Source organism: Zea mays, chromosome 4, assembly GCF_902167145.1.
Source record: "Zea mays cultivar B73 chromosome 4, Zm-B73-REFERENCE-NAM-5.0, whole genome shotgun sequence".
Classification (NCBI taxonomy): Eukaryota; Viridiplantae; Streptophyta; class Magnoliopsida; order Poales; family Poaceae; genus Zea; species Zea mays.
Window position 1 is genome coordinate 16,032,814 of NC_050099.1, and position 22,883 is coordinate 16,055,696.

The following is a 22,883-nucleotide window of genomic DNA, read 5'->3' on the forward strand; positions in this document are numbered from 1 at the left end:
GGATTATTACCCGGTCATGTTCTGTATTCGTCCCGAATCTTAACTATCCATATCCGGTCTCGTATCCGAGAAAAATATATTAGGGTAGCATACGGGATGACCTGCATCTGGTTGTATCCGTTCGGTTTTCATTCCTACCCGGCTGATTTGTACCTAGTACCTATCAAATCAAAGTTATTAAAACCTAACAAGGTTTACTCGCACGCCCGCGTTTGGCGGATGTGTTTTGCAAAAAAGCCCTCGAACTCTTAGGAAATTAACCTGCCATTCACACCTCTTCTCTTCCGCCTCCGCCGTCTCGGCCTTGCCTCGCGCATCTGCTTTTAGGACCTTCTCTTCGTGCTCCGCCTCCTCGCCCTCCTCCATGTCGCCGAGATTTGCCAGCGTGGCAGCCTCTCTGAGTCCAAGCCCTAGCGTCCGCGACTTGCTCTTGTTCGTGCCACTCACTCACCTCGTATTGCCTCACTAGGGTTTGTCGTTCCCATCGCAGGCAAAGACGGAGCAAGGTGACCCCGGTCGTGGCACCGCACCTCCCGAGGCTAGGCCCCTCTTGTCACATTCCCCTGTGTGGCGTAGTCCGCTGCCGCCATGGATGAGACGCCTCTGCCACAGCGACCTCTCCTTGCTCGGTTCTAGGAGTGACACACACCCGTCATCACCGACACGGTAATGTTGCCATTAGGCCTGCGGCCCTCCCCGTCCCAACCCATTTCTTTTCCACCCGTCACCCTTTCCCCACCATCCATGTCCAGCATTCCTCCCTCAAAATATCTCCTTCTCCCAAAGTGTACACTGAACGCCGAATTCCCTCCCCGCGAGACACGATGCCGAATCCCTGCAGCGCGATGGCGAACGCGCCACCCGTGGGCAATGCGGGGCACGCGATGCTCACGCTCCCCAACACCCGAAGGCGGGCGTCCAAATCATGTGTCGCCGTCTGCGACAACTTCTTCTCCACTGAGGTGACTCTTGACAAACTCTCCCCCTTCTGATGTCGTGGGTAGTGCCGATTGTATTCATAATTTTGGGTGGCTTTTAGCCTGTAAGGTCGAGGTCGTGGTTCTTTATCTGTTGCCTTCGTCGTAATGTGATAAACTAGGATTCGTCCTCCTAGCTGTTTTGTTAAAAAAACTAGGATTCTAGCATTTCTTCTGCCATGTGCTGCTTACAGATGAAATTGTGTTGTTCGGGAAACCAATTTAGTCATCTTGTTCACATCTTCGTCACTGCGCTTATTGTAATCGTTTTCCTTTTGGATTGTTGTTCAAGGCAGTAATTTCCCACATGCGGGCTTGACACGTTTGCAAGCGCAACAATGAAATTTGCGTCCAACTGTATGAGAAGGAGCAGTTGATTGATACATCATATCTACATATACATGGGTATGTATTGTGCTTGCTTATAGAAAAAAAACATCACAGATTTCTCATTGTTCCTGGTCGGTCTTCCTGAACATGAACTAAATGACTGACAGATCTCATAATAGTGGCGACTATGGTGGTAGCCTCATGGATTACGCTTATAAGTTTGTGATTAAAAATGCTGGAAATTGACATAGAGGAGCACTAATCCTAGCGTGAAGTAGATGGGACATGCGACAAGAATAAGGTAACATGGGGTTATAGAAAAGTAGCTTCACATACTGTTTAATGCACCATGCCATGTTATGTGATGTGTATGCTTATATTACAGCTGAAAAAGCGAGTTGTGACAATTGATGGTTACTCTGATATACCTTCCAACAAAGATGTGTTATCCTAGGTTGTTGCACAGCAACCCGTTAGTGTAGGAATGTGTGGCAACGCTCGAGCATTTCAGTTATACTATCAGATACAGATATATAATTGGTTTCTCCTGTCACTCCAAGCTGTTGTAGATACATAATCTGAATGGCACTGATATTGCATCAAGGAATTTTTATAGCGCCCGATAGGGCGCAACCTGATTCTAGTAGGTATTTATGATGAACCTATGTTGCTAAATGCTATAGCACGTTTGCATTGACCATTGAGGTTTGTATGCTCCCAAAAAAATTACTTTCCAGAGAGCAAAACACACATTGTCAATGACGAACCTAGAAAAAGATAATCATCGCCGAAGATTACAAGCTGGAAACCAGCAGGTGAGGAAGGAATATTCGCAAAGCTTAATAAATCTACCCGCAGGGGGTAAAGCCATCATCGCAGTTTATAATCAAAAGCAAACAAACATTTACAACGTGATAAAACAGAGTGTTAACTTTGGGAAAAAAAATAGAGCGTCTAGGCTGCATTCCATCAAACAGATCAGGGGCACGCGGAAGAATGTAAAATTTAAAAACCACGAGTCCACGACAACTGACAAAGTCGTACCTTGATATCCCATCCCTGGAAGCCTGGACAATTCACTTGCTCTTGATCTAGTAACAGTACCTTGACAAATAAGCTTTTTGGATAAAATGGGGTATTTACCCTTGCCATGTTGAAGGACGGAAAGCCAGAGAATGATTTGGATAGAACATCATCATTAACTAGCCAGTTGCTCGTGCTTTGCTACATTTGTTATATAATTATTGTTTATTTCTAAACACTAAGCTACATGTAATCTGGTGGTTAGCTCTAAATTTTTGGAGCAGAGGGTGTGGATTCGAGTGCTCGCTGGCGGGTCAGGTGCTAGACAGACATAGTAGCTGGTTGCGCGGGCGGTGGGATCCACACGACAGTAGCTGAGAGAACGCCCTAGGCATTAAAGCTTGCACTATCACACATTTGTGTTGACAATTGAATTTTTTGTTTCCATTCAATCTAATCACACCCAAAAACAATACAAAGCTACTAAACTTTCTCAGAACAATTGTATCCCTGGAATTTGTATACATGAAGTCATCAATAGAGATCTACCCAGTAAAAACTAAAGGTAAACCCATCCAACATCAAAAGATACTCCAATTCTACTTTATTACTTAAATATATTGTCCTACTTTCATCCACCACCTAGCAATTCCCGGTTTCTCAATAAGGTCGTAAATCTGCACGTGTCTAACCTAGTACAATTTAATCGCAATAGTAAGTGGGGAAATAGAGCAAGAGCTAGGAAGAGAGTAAAGAATGCAACACACCTCATAGTCATCCTCGACAGTCATAGAAGGCAACGGTCGTGGTCTGCAGCGCCACATGGGTCATTGTCTGCAACGCCTCAGGGATGATGCACAACAAACGCAGGCTGACGCAAGCAAATGTAACCTTTCTTCCCGACGCAGCGGTCGTGGTCTTAACAGTAGGCATTGAGGTCGTCGGAGGGCTCCTCACTGTCGCAGAGGGGAGGGACGCGCGCTCCACGGTCAGGGGCGCCACCATCGCGGCATATGTGTTGCGGGTGCATCAATCTAGGGTTCAACTTCGAGCTGCCCCCCTACGGGATCCGTCCGCGCGACGTGCGACTGTCTCCATCACCAGCTCCACATCGACCTCCACCTTTGTGGGTCTCTCCATCGCCAGTCGTGGTCTAATCTCTCATCCGGGGCTGGGGAAGGGGTCACGGTGGGGAGGGGAGTCGGGGGTTGAGGGGGTGTCGGTCACGCGAGCAGAGGCGGGCACGGTGTTTGTCGGGGTGAGGACGTCAAGGCTGCCATGGCCGTCGAAGACGCCGCCGACGGTGCCGAGGGGCGGGGCGGACCCGATGATGCGGAGGCAATTTCAGTGGTGTGGGGGAGGCGAGGGCGAGGGTCACAATTGGTCGAGAAGAATTGGTGTGGGGGAAAGGAAGGGGCGCATCTTGCGAGCGGGGCGACGGTTTGGGGAGGGGCGCATCTCACGGGTGGGAGGACAGTGAGGCGGGGGGCGTCGGGAGGGGCAGTGCCTGGAGAGGAAGGGGGAGGGGCGTGGCGGCGTCTTTCTCGACGACGGGCGCGGGTGCACTGGGTGGAGGGGGGATGCGGGGGCATGCTGGGGCACGGAGATAGTCTACACTATCGGCTTAATTGGTAGTAGAGATTCTACGTAGGTAAGTAGAATATCATTTATGGCAATCGGCCGTTTTTCCCTTTTTATTTTCTTGTCCATAAGTTTCCCCTTTTTTGTGGCTATGAATTATATTTGTTTGGTCGCATACAGTTTTTAAGAACACGGGCCCAACCGGCAAGTCAAAATGGTCCCTTTCGTTGCTTCAATAATGGACGGCCACCTTATGTGCTTTGCAAGATAAAGGCTCGATCGTAGCCATGCTTGTGGTTTCACGCAGAGCACGGGTCGCGTCTCATCAAACAGCACTGCACTCTAGTACATCACTTGCACACGTGTGATTGCGCCCCGCCTCTTTTACATAGCACTCATAAATAAATAAGCAGATATTCATTTCATTTGTAGAGGCCAACGACTGTCTGTGTGCATATATGCAGTGAGCACTGATGAGCAGGTGCTGCCCCCACCCACATAGGTGCACCTGCAAAAGTACAGTGCATATGATGATATGATCTGTGGCGGATCCAAAGGGGCTAGGGGCTCCATCTACATCCATGAAACTCCATTGTTGATAGAGGTCGAGGGAAACTCCATTGTTGATAGAGGTTGAGGGTAGAGAAGATCCGGAGAGGAGGAGCAGGAAGAAGAGGAGGAGGAGAGAAAAATAAACCCACCTCGCTAGCTTGTGATGTCTCCGCCACTGGTCTTTTTCGATTTCCATTGCTGTTGTGGGCTGCACAGCTAGCGTACTACACAACCATGAAACTGTAAGGATATTTGGCACAACTAACACCGATGTAATCCCTTGGGTTTCAAACAGACATTTGGTCCTTGATGATTTGGCACGCACGACACCTGCTGTGTTTATTTTTAGTACAGGCACAAGGGGCTAGTTGTTGAAAATGGGCCACAGTTCGGTTAGGTCTGACCAGAAACAGTGTGTGCCCCAACCAAACTTCGCTTTCATTTTCGTATTCGAGGACCATGCATGCATGCGCTGCATGCCGTAGATCCGGCTTGGCACTAAATGATGTTGAACTCATGTCGTGTACGTTGACCTGTGCTGTGCTGTAGTCAGTAGTCACACACACGAGTGTGTGTGTGTGTGTGTGTCAAACTGTGCCGTCTCTCTCGCCGGATTCACAGAGAAGATCCGACCCCTGGACCGGTGCTAGCTGGTTCTTGGCCTGCCACACCCACACATCTGGGAAAGAGAAATGCAAGTCGTGTGTATCCCGCGCGCGCGTCCACTCCACTGAAGCCACACTTGTTTACCCTTACATGTGTAAGATAAATGTTGAAACAAAATGGTCCAGGGCAGATTATATAGGAATATATAAGCTTGGAGAGCATGAATTGCATATACGTTGGCTTACACAAACAAGCTCTAAAAAGTACTCAAGTATGGAACTGCAGCCTCCTTATTCTAAAAAAAAAGGAAAATTTAGTTATTCTTTAAAATATTTTCTATCTCTACAGAAGGCCAAATGAAACCAGGATCGGGGACAAAAAGCCTTATAATTAGCTCTATTTTAGACTAATCCTATTTTGTCCGGCAAGATTTTTGTTTCCCTTTCACACCATACATCTAAACTCCAACTAGGATCCATTTTAGTTATTTTAAATATTTTCTATCCCCATCCGAGGTCAGATGAAACTAGGATGGGGGATAAAAACCTTACAACTCTATGTTAGACTCATCCTATTTTACCCAACAACGTTTTTGTTTCTATAAGGCCTAAAATTAGAAAAAAAAACAATATATCATAAAATAACAAAATAAAGGAATAAAAATATCTATGATAGTGGTTCTAGAATTTTTGAAACCTTTGAAATTTAGTTGGACATTTTCTTTTCATAATCATTTAATGGCACTAAATTAGTTAAGTAACCAATAAATAAATAAAGGAAGGTAATATTAAAATTTGTAGGAGTTATATCCCCATTAGGATTATGTTTGATTTTTGGAATCTGAAATTCAAAATAGGAATTAGAACTTGAGTTGAATGGTTGAAATTGAAACGGAAACTAGAAAAAGAAAATAGAAAAGAACAAACTGTGCCTGGGTCGGTTTCCTCATACCTCGGCCTAGTTTAAAGCCACCAGCCGCACGGGCCCAGACGGCCGCTTGGCCCGCCTCCCTTTCGCTTAATAATATTCGCTGACGGGTGGTCCCGCCTCGTCAGAGACTCTTCGCATACGCCGGTGAGAACCCAGACACCGACCGGTGGGGGCCCTAGTGAAAGTCGCCTAGAGGGGGGGTGAATAGGGCGAAACTGAAATTTACAAATATAAACACAACTACAAGCCGGGTTAGCGTTAGAAATATAATCGAGTCCGCGAGAGAGGGCGCAAAACAAATCGCAAGCAAATAAAGAGTGACACGCGGATTTGTTTTACCGAGGTTCGGTTCTTGCAAACCTACTCCCCGTTGAGGAGGCCACAAAGGCCGGGTCTCTTTCAACCCTTCCCTCTCTCAAACGATCCCACGGATCGAGTGAGCTTTCTCTTCTCAATCTCTTGGAACACAAAGTTCCCACAAGGACCACCACAAGTTTGGTGTCTCTTGCCTCAATTACAAGTGAGTTTGATCGCAATGAGAGAATCAAGAAAGAAGAAAGCAATCCAAGCGCAAGAGCTCGAAAGGACACAGGCAAATCACTCTCTCTAATCACTACGGCGTTGTGTGGAATTTGGAGAGGATTTGATCTCTTTGGTGTGTCTAGAATTGAATGCTAGAGCTCTTGTAGTAGTTGGGAAGTGGAAAACTTGGATGCAATGAATGGTGGGGTGGTTGGGGTATTTATAGCCCCAACCACCAAAAGTGGCCGTTGGGAGGCTGTCTGTTCGATGGCGCACCGGACATGTCCGGTGCCCCTGCCACGTCATCACTGCCGTTGGATTCTGACCGTTGAAGCTTCTGACTTGTGGGCCCGCCTGGGTGTCCGGTGCACACCGGACATGTACTGTTTACTGTCCGGTGTGCCAGTATGGGCACGCCTGACTTCTGCGCGCGCTGCGCGCGCATTTAATGCGCCGCAGGTAGCCGTTGGCGCCGAATAGCCGTTGCTCCGGAGTTGCACCGGACAGTCCGGTGCACACCGGACATGTCCGGTGAATTATAGCGGACTAGCCGTTGGAGATTCCCGAAGCCGGCGAGTTCCTGAGGCCGCTCCCCCTTGGCGCACCGGACACTGTCCGGTGTACACCGGACAGTCCGGTGAATTATAGCGGAGACGCCTCTGGAAATTCCCGAAGGTGGCGAGTTTGAATTGGAGTCCTCTGGTGCACCGGACATGTCCAGTGGTGCACCGGACACTGTCCGGTGGTGCACCGGACAGTCCGGTGCGCCAGACCAGAGGTGCCTTCGGTTGGCCCTTTGCTCTTTTGTTGAACCCAACTCTTGGTCTTTTTAATGGCTAAGTGTGAACCTTTAACACCTGTATAACTTATACACTAGAGCAAACTAGTTAGTCCAATTGTTTGTGTTGGGCAATTCAACCACCAAAATTATTTAGGAACTAGGTGTAAGCCTAATTCCCTTTCAATCTCCCCCTTTTTGGTGATTGATGCCAACACAAACCAAAGCAAATATAGAAGTGCATAATTGAACTAGTTTGCATAATGTAAGTGCAAAGGTTGCTTGGAATTGAGCCAATATAAATACTTACAAGATATGCATGGATTGTTTCTTTCTTATATAACATTTTGGACCACGCTTGCACCACATGTTTTGTTTTTGCAAACTCTTTTGTAAATCCTTTTCAAAGTTCTTTTGCAAATAGTCAAAGGCAAATGAATAAAATTTTGAGAAGCGTTTTCAAGATTTGAAGTTTTCTCCCCCTGTTTCAAATGCTTTTCCTTTGACTAAACAAAACTCCCCCTAAATGAGATCCTCCTCTTAGTATTCAAGAGGGTTTTGATATGTCTTTTTTTTGAAATACTACTTTCTCCCCCTTTTGAACATAATGGGATACCAAATGATAAAATTCTTTGAAAACACAAAGTTTTTGAAATTGGTGGTGGTGCGGTCCTTTTGCTTTGGGCTCTTACTTTCTCCCCCTTTGGCATGAATCGCCAAAAATGGAATCATTAGAGCCCTCGAAGTACTTTCTTCCCCTTTGGTCATAAATAAATGAGTTAAGATTATACCAAAGACGAAGTCCTTTTGCTTTGGGCTTACTCTCTCCCCCAAAGACGAAGTCCTTTTGCTTTTAATTCTCCCCCTAAAGATGGAGAGAAGCGCGGAGTGGCGGCGAAGGATGAGTTACGAAGTGGAAGCCTTTGTCTTCGCCGAAGACTCCAATTTCCTTTCAATATACCTATGACTTGGTTTGAGATAGACTTGAAAACACATTAGTCATAGCATATGAAAGAGACATGATCAAAGGTATATAAATGAGCTATGTGTGCAATCTAGCAAAAGAAATTACGTGAATCAAGAATATTGAGCTCATGCCTAAGTTTGGTAAAAGTTTGTTCATCAAGTGGCTTGGTAAAGATATCGTCTAATTGATCTTTAGTATTAATGTATGAAATCTCGATATCTCCCTTTTGTTGGTGATCCCTAAGAAAATGATACCGAATGGCTATGTGCTTAGTGCGGCTATGCTCGACGGGATTGTCGGCCATTTTGATTGCACTCTCATTATCACATAGCAAAGGGACTTTGGTTAATTTGTAACCGTAGTCCCGCAGGGTTTGCCTCATCCAAAGCAATTGCGCGCAACAATGTCCTGCGACAATGTACTCAGCTTCGGCGGTGGAAAGAGCGACTGAATTTTGCTTCTTTGAAGCCCAAGACACCAAGGATCTTCCCAAGAACTGGCAAGTCCCCGATGTGCTCTTCCTATTGATTTTGCACCCCGCCCAATCGGAATCCGAATAACCAATCAAATCAAATGTGGATCCCCGAGGGTACCAAAGCCCAAACTTAGGAGTATAAGCCAAATATCTCAAGATTCGTTTTACGGCCGTAAGGTGGGATTCCTTAGGGTCGGATTGGAATCTTGCACACATGCAAACAAAAAGCATAATGTCCGGTCGAGATGCACATAGATAGAGTAATGAACCAATCATCGACCGGTATACCTTTTGATCCACGGACTTACCTCCCGTGTCGAGGTCGAGATGCCCATTAGTTCCCATGGGTGTCTTGATGGGTTTGGCATCCTTCATCCCAAACTTGTTTAGAATATCTTGAGTGTACTTCGTTTGGCTTAGGAAGGTGCCTTCTTGGAGTTGCTTCACTTGAAATCCTAAGAAATACTTCAACTCCCCCATCATAGACATCTCGAACTTTTGTGTCATGATCCTACTAAACTCTTCACATGTAGATTCGTTAGTAGACCCAAATATGATATCATCAACATAAATTTGGCATACGAACAAATCATTTTCAAGAGTTTTGGTAAAGAGCGTAGGATCGGCCTTTCCGACTTTGAATCCATTTGCAATAAGAAAATCTCTAAGGCATTCATACCATGCTCTTGGGGCTTGCTTGAGCCCATAAAGCGCCTTAGAGAGCTTATAGACATGGTTAGGGTACTCACTGTCTTCAAAGCCGGGAGGTTGCTCAACATAGACCTCTTCCTTGATTGGTCCATTGAGGAAGGCACTTTTCATGTCCATTTGATAAAGCTTAAAGCCATGGTAAGTAGCATAGGCCAATAATATGCGAATTGATTCAAGCCTAGCTACGGGTGCATAGGTTTCACCGAAATCCAAACCTTCGACTTGGGAGTATCCCTTGGCCACAAGTCGAGCTTTGTTCCTTGTCACCACACCATGCTCATCTTGCTTGTTGCGGAAGACCCATTTGGTTCCTACAACATTTTGGTTAGGACGTGGAACTAAATGCCATACCTCATTCCTAGTGAAGTTGTTGAGCTCCTCTTGCATCGCCATCACCCAATCCGAATCTTGAAGTGCTTCCTCTACCTTGTGTGGCTCAATAGAGGAAACAAACGAGTAATGTTCACAAAAATGTGCAACACGAGATCTAGTAGTTACCCCCTTATGAATGTCGCCGAGGATGGTGTCGACGGGGTGATCTCGTTGGATTGCTTGGTGGACTCTTGGGTGTGGCGGTCTTTGTTCTTCATCCTCCTTGTCTTGATCATTTGCATCTCCCCCTTGATTTATGCCGTCATCTTGAGGTGGCTCATTTGATTGATCTTCTTCTTCATCAACTTGAGCTTCATCCTCATTTTGAGTCGGTGGAGATGCTTGCGTGGAGGAGGACGGTTGATCTTGTGTATTTGGAGGCTCTTTGGATTCCTTAGGACACACATCCCCAATGGACATGTTCCTTAGCGCGATGCATGGAGCCTCTTCATCACCTATCTCATCAAGATCAACTTGCTCTACTTGAGAGCCGTTAGTCTCATCAAACACAATGTCACAAGAAACTTCAACTTGTCCGGAGGACTTGTTAAAGACTCTATATGCCCTTGTGTTTGAATCATACCCTAGTAAAAAGCCTTCTACAGTCTTAGGAGCAAATTTAGATTTTCTACCTCTTTTAACAAGAATAAAGCATTTGCTACCAAAGACTCTAAAATATGAAATGTTGGGCTTTTTACCGGTTAGGAGTTCATACGATGTCTTCTTGAGGATTCGGTGAAGATATAACCGGTTGATTGCGTAGCAAGCGGTGTTGACCGCCTCTGCCCAAAACCGATCCGAGGTCTTGTACTCATCAAGCATGGTTCTAGCCATGTCCAATAGAGTTCGATTCTTCCTCTCCACTACACCATTTTGTTGAGGGGTGTAGGGAGAAGAGAACTCATGCTTGATGCCCTCCTCCTCAAGGAAGCCTTCAATTTGAGAGTTCTTGAACTCCGTCCCGTTGTCGCTTCTTATTTTCTTGATCCTTAAGTCGAACTCATTTTGAGCTCGTCTCAAGAATCCCTTTAAGGTCTCTTGGGTTTGAGATTTTTCCTGTAAAAAGAATACCCAAGTGAAGCAAGAATAATCATCCACAATAACTAGACAGTACTTACTCCCGCCGATGCTTATGTAAGCGATCGGGCCGAATAGATCCATGTGTAGGAGCTCCAGTGGCCTGTCAGTCGTCATGATGTTCTTGTGTGGATGATGGGTGCCAACTTGCTTCCCTGCCTGGCATGCGCTACAAATCCTGTCTTTCTCAAAATGAACATTTGTTAATCCTAAAATGTGTTCTCCCTTTAGAAGCTTATGAAGATTCTTCATCCCAACATGGGCTAGTCGGCGATGCCAGAGCCAACCCATGTTAGTCTTAGCAATTAAGCAAGTGTCGAGTTCAGCTTTATCAAAATCTACCAAGTATAGCTGACCCTCTAACACTCCCTTAAATGCTATTGAATCATCACTTCTTCTAAAGACAGTGACACCTACATCAGTGAATAGACAGTTGTAGCCCATTTGACATAATTGAGATACGGAAAGCAAATTGTAATCTAATGAATCAACAAGAAAAACATTTGAAATGGAATGGTCAGGTGAAATAGCAATTTTACCAAGACCTTTGACCAAACCTTGATTTCCATCCCCGAATGTGATCGCTCTTTGGGGATCTTGGTTTTCTCATATGAGGAGAACATCTTTTTCTCCCCTGTCATGTGGTTTGTGCACCCACTGTCGAGTATCCAACTTGATCCCCCGGATGCATAAACCTACAAGACAAGTTTAGTTCTTGACTTTAGGTACCCAAATGGTTTTGGGTCCTTTGGCATTAGACACAAGAACTTTGGGTACCCAAACACAAGTCTTGGAGCCCTTGTGCTTGCCCCCAACATATTTGGCAACTACTTTGCCGGATTTGTTAGTCAACACATAAGATGCATCAAAAGTTTTGAATGAAATGTCATGATCATTTGATGCACTAGGAGTTTTCTTTCTAAGCAACTTAGCACGGGTTGGTTGCCTAGAGCTAGATGTCTTACCCTTATACATGAAAGCATGATTAGGGCCAGAGTGAGACTTTCTAGAATGAATTCTCCTAATTTTGCTCTCGGGATAACCGGCAGGGTATAAAATGTAACCCTCGTTATCCTGAGGCATGGGAGTCTTGCCCTTAACAAAGTTAGACAATCTTTTAGGAGGGGCACTAAGTTTGACATTGTCTCCCCTTTGGAAGCCAATGCCATCCTTGATGCCCGGGCGTCTCCCATTATAAAGCATGCTACGAGCAAATTTAAATTTCTCATTTTCTAAGTTGTGCTCGGCAATTTTAGCATCTAGTTTTGCTATATGATCATTTTGTTGTTTAATTAAAGCCATATGATCATGAATAGCATTAACATCAACGTCTCTACATCTAGTACAAATAGTGACATGCTCAATGGTAGATGTAGATGGTTTGCAAGAATTAAGTTCAACAATCTTAGCATGAAGAATATCATTTTTATCTCTAAGATCGGAAATTGTAACTTTGCAAACATCAAAATCTTTAGCCTTAGCAATTAAATTTTCATTTTCTACTCTAAGGTTAGCAAGAGAAATGTTCAATTCTTCAATCCTAGCAAGCAAATCATCATTATTATCTCTAGGATTGGTAGTTGAAACAATGCAAACATGTGAATCAACCTTAGCATTTAAACTAGCATTTTCATTCCTAAGGTTGTCAATCATCTCACGGCAAGTGCTTAGCTCACTAGATAATTTTTCACATTTTTCTACTTCTAGAGCATAAGCATTTTTAACCTTAACATGCTTATTATTTTCTTTAATAAGGAAGTCCTCTTGGGTGTCCAAGAGATCATCCTTTTCATGGATGGCACTAATCAATTCATTAAGTTTTTCCTTTTGTTGCATGTTGAGGTTGGCAAAAAGAGTACGCAAATTATCCTCCTCATCACTAGCATTATCATCACTAGAAGACTCATATTTAGTGGAGGAGTTAGATTTAACCTTCTTCCGTTTGCCGTCCTTTGCCATGAGGCACTTGTGGCCGACGTTGGGGAAGAGAAGTCCCTTGGTGACAGCGATGTTGGCGGCGTCCTCGTCGTCGGAGGAGTCGCTAGAGCTTTCGTCGGAGTCCCACTCCCGACAAACATGGGCATCGCCGCCCTTCTTTTTGTAGTACCTCTTCTTTTCCTTCCTTCTCCCCTTCTTGTCGTCGCCCCTGTCACTATCACTTGATAATGGACATTTAGCTATAAAGTGACCAGGCTTACCACACTTGTAGCAAACCTTCTTGGAGCGGGACTTGTAGTCTTTCCCCCTCCTTTGTTTGAGGATTTGGCGGAAGCTCTTGATGACGAGCGCCATCTCCTCATTGTCAAGCTTGGAGGCGTCAATTGGTTGTCTACTTGGTGTAGACTCCTCCTTCTTTTCTTCCGTCGCCTTGAATGCGACGGGTTGAGCTTCGGATGTAGATGGATCATCAAGCTCGTTGATCTTCCTCGAGCCTTCGATCATGCACTCAAAACTTACAAAATGCCCGATTACTTCCTCGGGGGTCATTTTAGTATATCTTGGATTACCACGAATTAATTGAACTTGAGTGGGGTTAAGGAAAATAAGAGATCTTAGAATAACCTTAACCACTTCATGGTCATCCCACTTTACGCTCCCGAGGTTGCGCACTTGGTTTACCAAGGTCTTGAGCCGGTTGTACATGTGTTGTGGCTCCTCCCCTTTGCGAAGCCGGAACCGACCGAGCTCCCCCTCGATCGTTTCCCGCTTGGTGATCTTGGTGAGCTCATCTCCCTCGTGCGCGGTTTTGAGCACATCCCAAACCTCCTTGGCGCTCTTCAACCCTTGCACTTTGTTATACTCCTCTCTACTTAAAGAGGCGAGGAGTATCGTTGTCGCTTGAGAGTTGAAGTGCTCGATTTGGGCCACCTCATCCTCATCATAATCCTTATCCCCTATGGATGGTACCTGTGCACCAAACTCAACAACATCCCATATACTTTTGTGGAGTGAGGTTAGATGAAATCGCATTAAATCACTCCACCTAGCATAATCTTCACCATCAAAAGTTGGTGGTTTGCCTAATGGGACGGAAAGTAGAGGTGCATGTTTAGAAATGCGAGAGTAGTGTAGGGGGATCTTACTAAACTTCTTACGCTCTTGGCGTTTAGAAGTTACGGAGGGCGCATCGGAGCCGGAGGTCGATGTTGATGAAGTGTCGGTCTCGTAGTAGACCACTTTCCTCATCCTCTTTTGCTTGTCCCCATTCCGATGCGGCTTGTGGGAGGAAGATTTTTCCTTCTTCTCTTTGTGGTGAGAAGAAGATTTCTTCTCCTTCCCTTTGTTGGAGGAGCTCTTCTTCTTTTCCCGCCTCTTGGTGCGGGACTCTTCCGATGAAGTGCTCCCATGGCTTGTAGTGGGCTTTTCGCCGGTCTCCATCTCTTTCTTGGCGTGATCTCCCGACATCACTTCGAGCGGTTAGGCTCTAATGAAGCACCGGGTTCTGATACCAATTGAAAGTCGCCTAGAGGGGGGGGGGGGTGAATAGGGCGAAACTGAAATTTACAAATATAAACACAACTACAAGCCGGGTTAGCGTTAGAAATATAATCGAGTCCGCGAGAGAGGGCGCAAAACAAATCGCAAGCAAATAAAGAGTGACCCGCGGATTTGTTTTACCGAGGTTCGGTTCTTGCAAACCTACTCCCCGTTGAGGAGGCCACAAAGGCCGGGTCTCTTTCAACCCTTCCCTCTCTCAAACGATCCCACGGATCGAGTGAGCTTTCTCTTCTCAATCTCTTGGAACACAAAGTTCCCACAAGGACCACCACAAGTTTGGTGTCTCTTGCCTCAATTACAAGTGAGTTTGATCGCAATGAGAGAATCAAGAAAGAAGAAAGCAATCCAAGCGCAAGAGCTCGAAAGGACACAGACAAATCACTCTCTCTAATCACTACGGCGTTGTGTGGAATTTGGAGAGGATTTGATCTCTTTGGTGTGTCTAGAATTGAATGCTAGAGCTCTTGTAGTAGTTGGGAAGTGGAAAACTTGGATGCAATGAATGGTGGGGTGGTTGGGGTATTTATAGCCCCAACCACCAAAAGTGGCCGTTGGGAGGCTGTCTGTTCGATGGCGCACCGGACAGTCCGGTGCACACCGGACATGTCCGGTGCCCTCGCCACGTCATCACTGCCGTTGGATTCTGACCGTTGAAGCTTCTGACTTGTGGGCCCGCCTGGGTGTCCGGTGCACACCGGACATGTACTGTTTACTGTCCGGTGTGCCAGTATGGGCACGCCTGACTTCTGCGCGCGCTGCGCGCGCATTTAATGCGCCGCAGGTAGCCGTTGGCGCCGAATAGCCGTTGCTCCGGAGTTGCACCGGACAGTCCGGTGCACACCGGACATGTCCGGTGAATTATAGCGGACTAGCCGTTGGAGATTCCCGAAGCCGGCGAGTTCCTGAGGCCGCTCCCCCTTGGCGCACCGGACACTGTCCGGTGTACACCGGACAGTCCGGTGAATTATAGCGGAGACGCCTCTGGAAATTCCCGAAGGTGGAGAGTTTGAATTGGAGTCCTCTGGTGCACCGGACATGTCCGGTGGTGCACCGGACACTGTCCGGTGGTGCACCGGACAGTCCGGTGCGCCAGACCAGAGGTGCCTTCGGTTGGCCCTTTGCTCTTTTGTTGAACCCAACTCTTGGTCTTTTTAATGGCTAAGTGTGAACCTTTAACACCTGTATAACTTATACACTAGAGCAAACTAGTTAGTCCAATTGTTTGTGTTGGGCAATTCAACCACCAAAATTATTTAGGAACTAGGTGTAAGCCTAATTCCCTTTCACCTAGCGTCAGCCACCCATCCTCACATGAACGCATCGGACTTCAGCCTATGTCATGGGGCCCCCACTGTCCAGAATCATCATCTCCAACAAACTCGCGCAGCTCATGGACTCGCGGCGGGATTCCCCCTTGCCTGTGCCAACTGGGGTTGTTGGGATTTCCCCACTTCAAGGAAGTTTTAGTTTTTTTTTAAAAAATATTTTCTATCTCTATAGAAGGTCAAATGAAACCACGATCGGGGATGAAAGCCTTATAATTAGCTCTATTTTAGACTGATTCTATTTTATCTGGCAAGATTTTTGTTTCCCTTTCACGCCATACATCTAAACTCCAACAAGGATCCATTTTAGTTATTTTAAATATTTTCTATCCCCATCCGAGGTTAGATGAAACTAGGATGGGGAATAAAAGCCTTACAACTCTATTTTAGACTCATCCTATTTTACCCAACAACGTTATTGTTTCCCTTTCACACCTTACATCTAAACTCTAATAAGGATCCATTTCTATTTTGACTATTTTAATTTATTTTGCGGTCTACTTTCTTTTTCGAACTAAATCTTTTTCTCCACTTTCTTTTCCCTTTGTTCTTCACCTCTACAACACTCTTATAATTTAAACCCTAATCTGCTACGACATTGCCCTCGTTCCATCCTACTATCCCACGTCGGTCTCTAGTAACTCCAAGCGCTAGATTTGTCACCACTAGCAAATCGATAAATCGTCATTGGACAGTTGATCTCCCCCCCTCGCCTCAACCCTACATAACAATCCATATATCAACACCGGTGTCACTACCGACTCACCTCTCCATCCGCCTATCGCCGCCTCCTTTGAGTATCCATCTATCCTCCATTGAATCCATGCCCCAAACCACCCTAGTATCCTAACTCTAACGTCGCTAAAGCAAAACATTGCAAGAGATGGAGAATATGGGCCCAAGCTCGCCGGGGATGGGGAAAAGGACATTGGATCTCACGGGGAGATAGGGAACTACAAGTTGGAGAAGGGAGCAAAAAATTTGGATGCAAGTTCACTTCAAAATACCAAGGTATCTTATCTCGTTTCGTTTCTTTATCCATAGAGGTGGTCAAATGACATGCGAAAATGTGTGGCTAGGTATTGAAAGAATTTCAAGAATTTATTTCCACGCATATTTTTGTCTAGTGAAGATTTTTAAGTTGACTTTAGTCTTCCGAGTGTCCATTTTAGTGGAGCATGTGGGGAACTGTTTGTTATATTGGCGAAGGAATTAGGTTTGGACTCAGCAAATCGTGTTATGTATATTACTGATGATGCACTAGTGTATTATTTCAAATACTTCAATAGAAATTGCCAATAGATTGGCAAAGATGAATTTAGATAAAACTTTCTTTGTTTTCAAAAAGGAAATGTGTTTCTCCTACTTTAGACCTTAAAAATTAGAGACAACGAACAATCTGTGCATCACTTTATGAAATGCTATCCTTTTCTGTTAGACATACTACCATAAAAGTAGTAATAAGACGTATCCAATCCAATGGGCAGGGTAGGCCCTGATATATTGCTTTGATTTTGGTCTCTTGAGTGCATCCTTATATTTGGTTCACATCATGAGATGACGTCTTATTGCACAGTAGACGAAGGAATCTTAAGCACGCTAATCATCAACACCATGTCCATTCCAACAGGAACTAAAGGCAAAAAAGGCTAAGCTTGCCCACTAGCGATTGGATCCCGACCACCACTAGCTTCTTTGAGCCAATCTATTGTTCCAACTCCAGTTTTAAGGGTACGACTGCCAGACGTACATATAGCGTGCAAAAAATGTTTTCACCATAAAATGCAGTGTTTATAGGGTAGAGATCGAAATACAAGAGATGGATGAGTAAGCTGTTGAATATAGCCTAAGTAAATTGGCAGAATATTTTTCTTGTGCAGTTTTGGCAGTATGACGTAGCATAAGAAAAAAAGCTCGAGGCTCGCGAGCCAGCTCGAGCTCGGAGCGGCTTGGCTCACGAGCCTCGCCTCGCCTGTTTTTCGAGCTCGTCGAAAGAGCGAGCCGAGCCGGCTCGCGAGCTGTGCAAAATTAATTAATCTATAAAATAATAATGAATATTGGGCCAAGCCGACTTGCGAGCTGTGCCAAATTAATTAATCTATAAAATAACAATGGATATTGAGTGATTCTATGGATAGTATGGTCGTTTCTTAGCTTTTGATGAAGAATTTATTATATTTCATAATTTAGATTACTCATAATATTGAATTATGATATCATATTCCACATTTATGTATTTTTAAATCTCTATTACTCTATAAAAAGGTAACATGGGCGTCCACACCAGGCTTCACCATGCCTCCACCCCCTCACGCCACGGCCGCCATTCCAGGACCATCCTTGGATTCCGCTCGAGAGTCCTTGCCCCACATGCTGCCATTCACGGACTGAACGTAGATGGAAGACGAAGCCTCCAGTCCGCGTCTCTTTGTCCCGAGATCTCGCGCCCGCGCCGTCGAAGGAAGGCTCGATTCGGGTCTGCGCCTACGCCCGCACTCTCGCCCGCGCCCAAGATGTCGCCCCCTCAACCACCGTTGTCCTCACTTCCTCCCTCCAGCACCTGCTGTCTTTCTCACTCCATGGCGTGGATCGGGATGGTCCTCACGACGGAAGCCACCCGAGACAGCCGCGTGCCCCGACACTCGCTCCCGCCTTGCCCGCTCGATCTAACGCGGGTTTATTTGTTTTCGCGTCGATTAGGTGATTAGGTGGTGTGCGGCTCGATCTAACGCGACTTTGTTTGTTTATCGGTGCAGCTCACTGGCACACAGTACGCATCGTCATTGGACTTGCTCTGGCTCTTCGCCTACAACACCCTTAATGACTACAAGAGTAAGATCATGGCATGCGCCTTTGCAATTCTTACAATGTTTAGATCTTTGCAGCTTTGCATTTGTTGTTGTGCGTCTTGGTGTATGCATTCATTGCTGCCACTGCCCAAGGCTTCATGTTCGTGTTGCGCCACTGGCTAAGCTCTAGCGCTATGGTGGCGGCCTTTGCCACAAGTCTGGCCCTGGCGAGCCCTCTTCGTCTCGCCGCCACGACAACAGCGGGGCACCTCGTCCGCCAGTGGCCGGGCCAAGGCAGGGGATTCCTATGCAATTTCTGTGGCTATGCTGGTTTCTCCTCTAATTCTGCTTCAACTTTTGGTTTTTTCTTGGTGCTGTTTCATTAGAGAATATTGTTTTACCATCTAGCTGAGTTGGAAGCCCAATAATATACCAATATTCTTTGTTTTTGCCTTTTAAATATAACAATTCTTCGGTTTGTTGGAACTAACCGGTCAGTGTTTTTTCCATTTAACGTCATTGGACCGTCACGTATGGACCGTCCAATAACAATTCTTCGGGGGACGAGAACGTCGTGGCCACACGTCACAACGTCATTGGACCGTCCCAGCTGCAGGACGCTCCCATGGTTCAGCCGTCATAGCTCACCCCACGTAGACGGTGCCCACATGACCCCTACACTCTAGACATCGACACTCTTGGGGCTAAGGGCAGGGCGGAGGGCCCAGTATGGCTTTTGTATTGCTTGGGCAATACCTTAGCCTAGCCCAAGAAATTAACCACAAGGAAAAAATCGAGTCCTAACCCTAAAGCTTCCTACTCCAACCATTCGGCCCACTCCCAAGCAAGAACGCAGCCGTCGAGACTCCTCTCGCAAGAATGCCTTCACCAGCTCCGTCGCAGCGTTGCCCCATCCGCCTCTGGCCTCCCCCGAGTCATCGACATCGCTTAGGACCACCGAGCTCCTCCTCGCTTAGGACCTCTGACGCCGAGCTCCGCATATTCTACTCCTCGCCACCCAAGCGGCCCAGCACCGCCAGGTCCTCCTCGGCGCCATGTTCCAACGTCTGCCCAGGCACCGAGCGGCGACCGCCGCCGCGCCGAGATACGCCCTCGCTCCCCGCCCGGGCCTAGTACTCTCCTCTGCCCATCCTGCTAGCCGCCCAGAGCAAACCAGCAAGAAGCAACCGAAAGATCTACGACCTCCAAAGATCATTAGTATTAATTAGTATTATTAGTTCATCCGAGAGATTATTAGTTCATTCTAGAACACCCAACCCGATTGATTCTCAGAATATTTTGCTTGGGGGACCATGTTGGTGGCCTTGCTTGCCTGAATTTTTGATCTTTGCAACTGCAAGTGCAAAACTGGATCCAGATGAATTTTATGATGAAATTCTAGCTCTGATTTATCATATTTAGGTGCCAAGATCGTACACTATCGGTATGCCGTTACAGCCACCCTGAAAACTGAAACATCCATCTGGGAGCACCTAGCTAGTTTCACACGCTGAGAACTGAAATGCGATGCGCAACCGAACAATGTGTTTAGCTCATTCTTCCACAACAGCTACTCACCAACCGTGTAAGTGCAAGTGTAGATGTGTACAACAACTTTTCACCGGTTAGAATTAGACTCAACTGAAGGTTTTACTTGTTTCACAATTTTTATTTCAATTTATTATTATTAGTTCATTTTCTCTTTTTCCAGATTTTATTCGCTATATAACATTTGGATGTAAATATATTATGATCGCCATGACTCTTGTTCATCACTTATTTTATAGTTATGAACTGCTTTAGATTGTGTTATGTTTTTTTATTATTACTTTAACAATACCTTAATTTTAGTTCATCCTCCACCACTGGCCAAGGGCAAGGGTAAGACTAGGAGGAAGTGAGTCTGGCTATGTGTGGACTGTGATCTGAAATATGTGAACTGCGTATGGACTATTTGTTAGTATTGGACTATTTGTGACATGGACGATATGGACTATGTACTTATTGTGATGTAAACTCTGTGGACTTTGTGATATTCTATGCTTTTGTGATGTGTTATGTGGTGAAATGTGGCGATATATTATATATGTGATTATTGCAAAAGTGGTTGTTAATAAAACAAGGGAAACTCTTGCGATTTTTTTCTGAATTGGAAAAAAACATGACAATGGAGTAGAAACATTATGAATCTGAAACATTATGGTTATGAAACATTTTGAATATAAAAGTAAATCATCATCAGAGTCGTCCGTCATGTAATCCTCAATGGCAACGTGTTCCACTAGCTTGATTGTCCTGCATCACCCTCTTCTGTCTTTCTCTTGTAATGAGTGGCTTCTACTTCATCTGCATCCTAGGAGAATAGCTTGCCTCAGCCTCCGCTTCGTCACACTTCTGCTTGTAATAAGCAGCCTCTGCTTATTCGACAACCTGAGACATAAACTCCTCCTCCTCCTCTTGTGTATGTAATCCTACCTCAGCTAGCATGATGAGCTCACTCAACCTTGATGCGTCGTCCTCCTCTTCCCCATTTAATCCAGCCTTAGCGAGCACGATGAGCTCACTCAACCTTGATGAGTCATCCTTCTCCTCCATCAGCTCCATCATCGCTATTTTTTGCTGAACGTATCTTGCACGAGCCTCGTCTGCGATATATTTCCCAGCGCATCCATTCTCTGCAAATATAATGGGACAAATAAGTTAGAAAAGACAAGATAAATACAATGTACAAGCAAAACCAACACGTCCTTTTCGCACTTACTTGCACTCAGACGACCAGCAAGATTCCTCAACATCTGTTTCTCGGCTCTAGCCGCCTCCATTTCCATTGCCTCCTGTGCTCTCTTCTCGTTTGCCGTCTTCAATCTCCTCCGGTCAACACGCATCGGGCTGTGATAACCCATTGATTTTGCGAACCTACACATCTCCTGTCTACGATCTTTAATGTAGGAATCGACGAGCTGAGATCCACAACACATCTTCTGTCCCATGAGTCTCTTCGACTTTATTGTATGTATCACTTCTTCTTTGTCGACATATCTCTCCCAAATGCATTTTCTTGTATTCTACACACAAAAAATAAGTAAGTACAGATGCAATATTACAGCTCATGCAATAAAAAACAAATACAAACCTCATCGTAATCTACCATATGTCCACAAAAATAGCCCACACCAAACTTGGAAGGAACTAGTCCTTTCTTAGCTTCAATACCATATTTGCAGAGTACAGGATCGGACTTCAACTCTTCCACCCACTCATTCTTTTTCTTCTCCTTTGCCTCTGGATTAGGCCAATGGGACTTAGGACCATACAATCACTCTCTGAAAATACACTTACACCCACCGTATGACTGTAGGAGAATAAATTAGTAAATTTGTGCAAAAAATAACAAAATTTTGGATATTTGTTATGCACTCACATAATTAATGTTGAGACACACGAAGTACTTCGCAGTGTCCTCACATATCACATCACGATCTCCACAATCACACCGAGGCAGAGACTCCAGTTGTCTTTCTGTGGCTAAGTTCTTCTCACCCGTCATCGATGGCAGGTTCGGGGGAGGAGGCACCTAACGATTGAAACGCTCATGTGTATTCCTTCCGCACAACCAATTAGCGAAAAGGAGATATCGAGGGTCAAATTTATCAAGACCGTCGATCCACCGGAAAAACACCCCAAGTGATCCTACAGGAATGGAACGAAGCATTAGTACACATCTAGTAAACACCAATAACACAGAAGTCATAAGCTATATACGTTAAAACTGCGACAAGTATAGAAGCAGCGAGCAACCGTGTCTGGATATTTGGATTGACATACCCAAGCCGGTCTACCACAATCACAATTAGGCACAAGAAGATCAGGAGGAACATGAGCATCCTTACTAGATGCATCCTGATATAACTCCCGAGGACGACCTCACTTCTGCCACAACAACTCCCAATACTTTTCTTTCATCTAAGAAAACAATTATATATTAACACAACTATATAGAAATAGCAGAAATGATTTTAACTTATAAATACATCTTTCACAAACTATCTAACAAACCAGTCATCATATGAACCATATATCCTAGGAATCATAACTAATAGCAATATGCGCACCAATCAAAACTAATTGATCGAAACCATACAATGCAATATACGTAACAAACAAATCAGTGAGACACCATACCTTTGTCTTCAAGATATAAGGATCAATTCAAAGTTTTCCAACTCGAATACGAAAATTGGAGCACCTCTCACTGGTATGGAAGTAGATTGAAATGAGGGATTCAAATGGCCGGGCGTAGCTCTCAGCCAGAAAACAGTCGATTTATAGGACTTACTAGCTCGGCGCCAATATATATGGCATCGAGCTAG